Genomic DNA, 7470 nt, shown 5'->3' on the forward strand with positions numbered 1-7470 from the left:
TTTCTCATCTTTTACATTTCAAGCAGAAAACTACACATCAAGGTAACTCAATTTGCAATAGCACATTGAGTTGTGAGGTAAAGTATCTTTCCCATATTTTTTGGCCACCAATATTTTGGATGTCCATTTTTTAGAGGTAAAGTATGCATACGTCAACATATGAATACATTTACAAACGTTTGCATGGTCAAACATATGCATATCAAAAAACTATGGCTCAAATGACCATTGCATAGGTGGTGTAGACTTGCATGCCTAAAACCCAACACTAAAACTACCATAGCTCTCTCAAACAGCTTTCTGATTGTTAAAATATGCAAGTGAATGGGTGTGTGCAAGAACAAGCCCTTAGCAAGGGGCTGTAAAAGAGAGTCTATAAATGAGTGGGTAGCAGTGAAAAGATGAGTGGAATCTACTAGGAGAGAATAAAGGGTAGCATGAGAAGATCTAGGATGTGTGGAGATATTCTGGGAAAAGTGAAGAGGTGGAGGGAATCAAGCAAAAGGTGTCCCCCAGATGTAGGGGAGGTGGCACAAATCAAGGAGAAATCAGTGGGATTAGATGCTTGGCATCTTGTGGATGTAAACACTATAAATTAAGGCATTGTCCTAATGAGTATTTGCTAGTTTTTGAGTATCCATGCCTACATTAAGCTATCAGTTAACCAAGGTTTTACTTAGAGGACATATATATGATGTAGATATGTAACAATATTATCTCCGTTTATTAGAGGACATATATATGCTGTAGATATAGATGTTCTAGTGTAGGTGTAGATAAGATCTAGGTCACTTGTCAGAAATTTTTTAAAAATCAAATGGTGTCAATGCCCAAGTTTCTCTTTGTTATAAATGTAATATTTATTTATTTTTTCCTTACAAATGTTTTTATCCTAGGTTAGAAAATCTCTCTCTCTCTCTCTCTCTCTCTCTCTCTCTCTCTCTCTCTCTCTCTCACACACACACACACACACACACACGGTGTCAATGCCTAAGTTTCTCTTTGTTATAAATGTAATATTTATTTATTTTTTCCTTACAAATGTTATTATCCTAGGTTAGAATCTATATATATATATATATATATATATATATATATATATCACACACACACACACACACACACACACACATACACATGTGTCATGTATGACATGCTCTCTCTCTAGCATAGGAAAAGGAGGCTTGTGATGAGCTCTTCACTTGTTTTTGTTTTTTATATGCAATCTAAGAGCATTGTGATATATTCAGGCTATTGCCCATATCTATCCCGCACTAATTAATGGATTCACTAAGGTTTATACCTTATATATATATATATATATATATATATATATATATATATATAATTAGACAAAGCACATTTCCAAGCTAGGCCTTCAACCTAATATATGTATTTTCCCGAACACATAAAGAAAAAACATTTGATTAACAAAAATTGTAACACTGTCGTTTGTGAGTCAGACATTATTGTTTATCTTTCTCTCTCTCATTTATTTCTCTCTCTCTCTCTCACAACATTGAGGCACTACGCCTCAACACCTTTGAAAGATCTAATTTACCAGCTTTGAAATTTTTTTTGCTTCAAATTAACTAATCTCATCATGGAATTAGTTTTTACGATATGCGTCATCCTCTCTCTCTCTCTCTCTCTCTCTCTCTCTCTCTCTCTCTCTCTCTCTCTCTCTCTCTCTCTCTCTCTTGCACGCAAAGAGGCACAAAGCCTCATAGGCTTGGGTTGAGCACCAGGTTTATAGGCATCCCTCGTAGCTGCCAGGATCAGCCTCAATAATCGCCTAAAATGGCCAATTCAGAATCACCTAGAAATAAAATGACCAATCTTGGAATCACTTACACTTTTTTTTTTTTGTTGCAACCTAAGAGCATAGCATCACCTCCCTCACTGCCATGTCACCCTTGCCTCCCAGCTGTCACCATCAATGCCAACGCTGACCACCTTCGGCTCCCGTCCCTCATACCTCACCAGTGAGTTGGCTCGGGGAGGTGGTGTAGTTTAAGGCGGGCTCCCATATCTTCACACCGAGCGGCCTCGATTACTTGGGCAACTCGAGCTTGGTCGACACAGAGAGTAGCCTGGCCATCTGGGCCTACCAAGTTATTCTCATGGGTGTCGTTGAGGGCTATCCCATTGCCAGCAGTCCTCTTGTAGAGGTTGTGGATCCCATCTACCCTAGAGGTTCCATTTCCACCCTGTTTGCACTTCTATGCCGCTCTTCCCTCTGTGCACTACTTATTCGATCAGATTATTTGTGAATATTCCTAAGGGTTTAGTTCTTGATGATGAGCCGCCTCTCTCTAACTGGTCATGACCTCAAGGCCTTTGTTAGTCTTAAAGTAAAGGAGATGAAGAATGGGCCTTGCAAAAGACCCGTAATGCATCCAAATACCTCTGCAGCCCCTCTGGTGAATCAGAAAGAAGAACAATATCATTTGCATACAAGAGGATCGGTATTAAGACTCCTGCCAAATGTGCTCCTAGTCCTCCTTGTCTGTCTATATAATCCGAGATCTCGTCAATGTATAGACCAAATAGAGTAGGAGACAAGGGGCAGCCTTGCTTCACCCCGATAGTGCTGTGTATGATCTCTGAGTCACCTCCTGGAGCCCGTACTTTTCTTGTGAGACTGACTCATAGAGTCTAATGATCCCCCACAGCATCTCTGCTGGCACTCCCATATCCTGTAGTCTCCTCATTAGTCTGGCCCGTGGGACAGTATCAAAAGCTTTGCGAAAATCCACAAAGCAGCAGTATATCCATTGCCCATGAGCTCTCCCCTCCTCAATGATCCTCCGTAGTGTAAAGATATGATCTAGCGTGGAGTGCCCTCTCTTGAAGCCTGCCTGCCCCGGTGCTCTGAGTCTCTGCTCCTCGGACCATCTACTAAGCTCATGCTCCAAAATCGAACCATAAATCTTGGCCAAGGTGTGACCAATCATGACAATCCTATAGTTGTTGGGGTCCATGGGGTCACCTGCTTTCAAGATAGGTACAATAGTATTCGATGACCAACTGACGGGAAGCCCTCACATAAAGCCCTGTTAAACATGTGAACCAGTAAAGGGGCTAGCGTTGTCGTGCCATGGCACGTCTATGATGTGAAACCATGCATGTGAGGCCATCAAATACACATCCAGATGCATGGGGTTAAGTGCCATGACGAGTCATTATATGATGCCATGTACATATGTTCATATTGTAAATGAGGTTCAATAAGACGAGCTGAGGCTGAACCAGATCTAGGAGTTTTTGTATATGAGTATGGAGGATGATGGTTTTGCTGTTACTCAGAGCTCATGGGCAAGTTAGAAGCATCCAGTTATATATGATGGCATGAGGGCATACCAATGCACAAAGGAATGCATTTATGAAGACATGGAGAAATACTTGAATGAACAATTGGGGATTCTATAAATCACATGGGCCGATATGATGATTTATAAACTATGAAGGCGTCAAGAGTAATGGAGATTTAATGGACATCACAGTGCCAATGGAGATTTAATGGACATCACAGTGCCGAAGAGTTTATTGAATGTGGGGGAATTAAATTAGATGAACCACTTTGCATTGAGGACCTTACCTTAATGTTAAGGTTAAGAATACTACATTAAAGGGATAAGGGGCAGCATACGTGGAAGAGGGAGGGATTTCCTTTTAATTAGAATATTCTGGATATTAAAAAAAAAGGAAGGCATGCGCAGTCTTTTGGAAATGGGCAAGGCCGACTATTAAGCTGCAAAAGGCGAAAAAGGCCGCATCTCTTGCGGGAATCGGTGGGAGATAACCAGTTCGTGGGGGGTGAAAGAAAAGCAGTCTGCAGAAATTATAACCAGAGGGAAAGATGACCAGCGCTCCCAATTTCATGACGGCGACGACTGTACATGATGTCCTGGGTCTCAAACTGAAGAGGAAATGATGAGTAATAAGAGGATACAACTCTTAGAAAAACCTTCAAGCTACGTGTAATACTGTCCTCACGCCTACAGCGAGGTGGCGAATAAAGAAAAAGAAGCGAAACCAGAAATTCGTTCTTTTCTTTAAAAGAGATAAGCGAATTTTTTTTTTAAAGGGTTTCCCTCCAAAAAGCTTTGAAATGAGGCCTTGTATAGTTTTTTTTAAAATACTTTAGAGAACCTTAAAGCTTGGATTTCAAATTCTATTTAGCTGGGCTTTAGAGTGCAAGATAGGGAACTTTCAAAAATTACAAAATTATGTGGTACATATGCCATGCTATTTTGCTTGTGAGATGTTAGAATATTAAGGCAGGATTTCAGGTGATAAAGTGCATCTCGAAATAATGGTTTTGATGGCACTGGATGTAAAGGATGTAACTGGTCACATGTATATTGGAAAAATTGGAAGGCCTTGTTATGCCTACATGTGAATGGTTCAAAGGATTTCGAGAGAGAAGTCAGTGAATAAAGGAACAAACACTTGGTATGCAATTTTGTGCAATCATCAGGATGAATTCAAGGATGTATTGAGGTGAATCGACACATGTATTTGTCATTGGAAATAGTGATGTTCAATACTCCTTGGAAAATTTTGTGTGTGAGTTTCCTTGTTAGATTTGACATTCACTCTCACAGCTAGAAGTCTCGTACTTTCCTGGCTGTACCGCACACTTCACGACATCTTTTGGTGAACCCGACGTGAAACTGTTGGGGTGAGAGTGTGGTGAAATATACAGGGAAGCTATGGCTGAGAATTCTGAGGGTCAGGGGGTTCATTTTGACCCCGGAGTTATGCAGATGTTTCAGATGTTTACCATGTACATGCAACAGCAACAAGCTGCTGAGAGGGGACAAATTTCCACGACCAAAGCATTACAATCAATTGTGAAAAAGGTGGATCAATTTGATGGGAAGGACATTACAAAGTACCTGCGCAATTATATAAAGGAGATGGAGCTAAACAGAGTGACTGAGGAGGATATGGTTCGAAGTTTCGAGCTGGTATGTGTTCCTGAAATAAGAGAGCGCATAAGAGGATTGCAGACAGCACATGGTGGCAGAAATTGGGAGGAGTTCAAGCTTGCTTTAAAGGATGAATATTTCATGGAGGATTCTGAGCGAGTGACCAAACGAACTTTCTTGGAATGGGTCACAAAACCTAAAATGGGAATTTCTGCCACAGAATTGCTAAGAGAGTTTGAGAAGCGCTATGCCCAGCTATCAAGGATAGAGCGTGCAACTTTGGACAGAGAAAAAACAGAGCTCTTCTTGCAAGCAGCTGGGAAAGATCTCTAGGAGAAATTGGAAATCCTCCTTGAGGATAAGGATACATAGCAGGGATTAAAGAGTGATTGGAATGATGTTGAGGATGCAGTCACTATGTTAGCAAAGCGGCAGCGGAGGAGGGATAAAATGGTGATGGGCTCTGCAACCCCCATAACTGCTGTCACCCCTGAGAATCTATCCAAACCAGCTGCTACAATTCCAAAGATAGATGGGCCGATGGATGAGCTATGCGTGACTTAAAATTGAAGATATCCAGGATTGAAGAAAAAGGTCTACCATTGGGGCAGGCTTCTATGCAAAGGCCTCAAAGCAAAGAAGGGTTTACATATAGATGCATATGGTGTGATGACCCAGAGCATGCAAAGAAAGATTGTGCTAGCTATAAAGAAGCCCTTAAAAATCAACTTGTGTTTTTCAAAGATGGGAAAATCCATCTTACAGAGACTGGTCTTCCATTGAGTACAAACTTTGGGAAAGGAGGGATGAAAAAGCTGGTAGAGGATATGGCTGCTAGTCATGCCATTTCTATGGTTGAGGCAGCAACCTATGGATTAAAGGTTGGTCAATTAAAGCAGGGATTTGAGAATGATGAGGATTATGAGAATGAGGATTTTTGGCCATCAACAATGGAATTAATTGCGTCAAAGAAAGTGTCAAAGCAAGCTTTGCATGAGGCAGGTGATTGTATACGTCTTGAGACTGGCTGGGAGGAGCCTGTGGATTCTTTATCCATTCATGCCTATATTGCCAAATGCCAAAATAATGAGGCACAGGTAGAGGAGAAGCGTAAAAGGAAAAATGAGGAAGGAGGGCCATCAAAAAGAGTTACACGTGGAAGTGAAAAGAAGGATCCTGGGCCATCACATATGCCTCCACAGCATAGCAGACCTCCACAGGATGTTTCAATGGAAGAAGTGCCAGCAAAAATGAAGGAGAAGGGTAAAGGGAAAAGTCCACTCTATAAGCTTCAATCTGATATTGAAGTTACAACAGATCTCAAAAAGGTACTTGAAGAAAGGATTCTAAACAGCAGAGTGGAATTCACACTAGGGGAAGTCTTGGGGATTGCAAAGAAAGAATTTCATGATGAGATAATTGATATTATACGAAGAAAAAGGCAGTCCATAATTGAATCTATTCCATCACAAGGGGAGGCAAGCACTTCCAAGACTCATGGAGTACAGGTACAGAAAAAGGAAGAGAAAGAAAATGTGGTGGAATGTAATCACTCTGCTGATGGGGCACGACAAGTGCGCTTTGTGGAAGAGGATGATGAAAAAGAAGTCCTTACAAAGAGTCATTACTCCAGGAGCCATTGGGCAAGAGCAACCACTGAAACCCTTGTCAAGATAGGTGATTTGGAAGAGCCATATGTCGCTCTAATTGATCATGGGTCTGAAATAAATCTTATGGCTAAAAATCTCTATAATAAATGTAAGTGGCCAATGGATGTGGATCATGGGTGGATGATTAAAGCAGCCAATAACTCATCTGGAGAGCTTTATGCAGCATGTCCAAATGTAAGGGTAACTATAGGGGATGTGAAGGATGATCAGAATTTCTTTGTTCAGGAGATGTCATCGTATCCCCTTATCCTTGGGCAACCCTACATTACAGCTGTAAGGATGGAAACAAAGGTTTTGGATGATGGTTCAGCATATGCAAGAATAAGGAGTAAAGATGGCAAAAAAGCTGTTCAGTTTTTGACAGTTTGCATTAATCATGAAAGGAATCGTGAGTCTCTTCGGGCACAGTCACTCCCAAAGATAAACAGAGAGTTCATGAATTACAGGGAGATGAGGGATTTTGGCCAGGTGCCATTGTAAAGCGGGATTCCAATGGTACAAGGGGAAATGAGTTCTCGCAGGACTCAATCAATGTAAATAGTTTTTCAGCAAATTTTCAGGGATTCTCCAGCTATGGATCACTGGTTTTTGTAAAAAGCAAGGATTTGAAGCGTGGCATGCAAAAACATATACAAAATGAACAAAAAAAGTTTTGAGCAGTGTGGTCTTTTGGAGAAGAATGAGTTTATTTCAGGGGTGCTTGATGAGGTGTCATTTGTAGATACTATGGATGTGCTTTTTGATATGGGAAGAGCATGCTTACAGGGTGGAAATGAAATGATAAAGGTGTCATCTGTGGAGATGTATGATATAATCCAGGAATTTGAGGGGGTGGAATGTAAAAACATGAATTGTGAGATGGA

Source organism: Cibotium barometz, chromosome 12 (genome assembly GCF_041138505.1).
Source record: "Cibotium barometz isolate CiBa-2024 chromosome 12, ASM4113850v1, whole genome shotgun sequence".
Taxonomy (NCBI): Eukaryota; Viridiplantae; Streptophyta; class Polypodiopsida; order Cyatheales; family Cibotiaceae; genus Cibotium; species Cibotium barometz.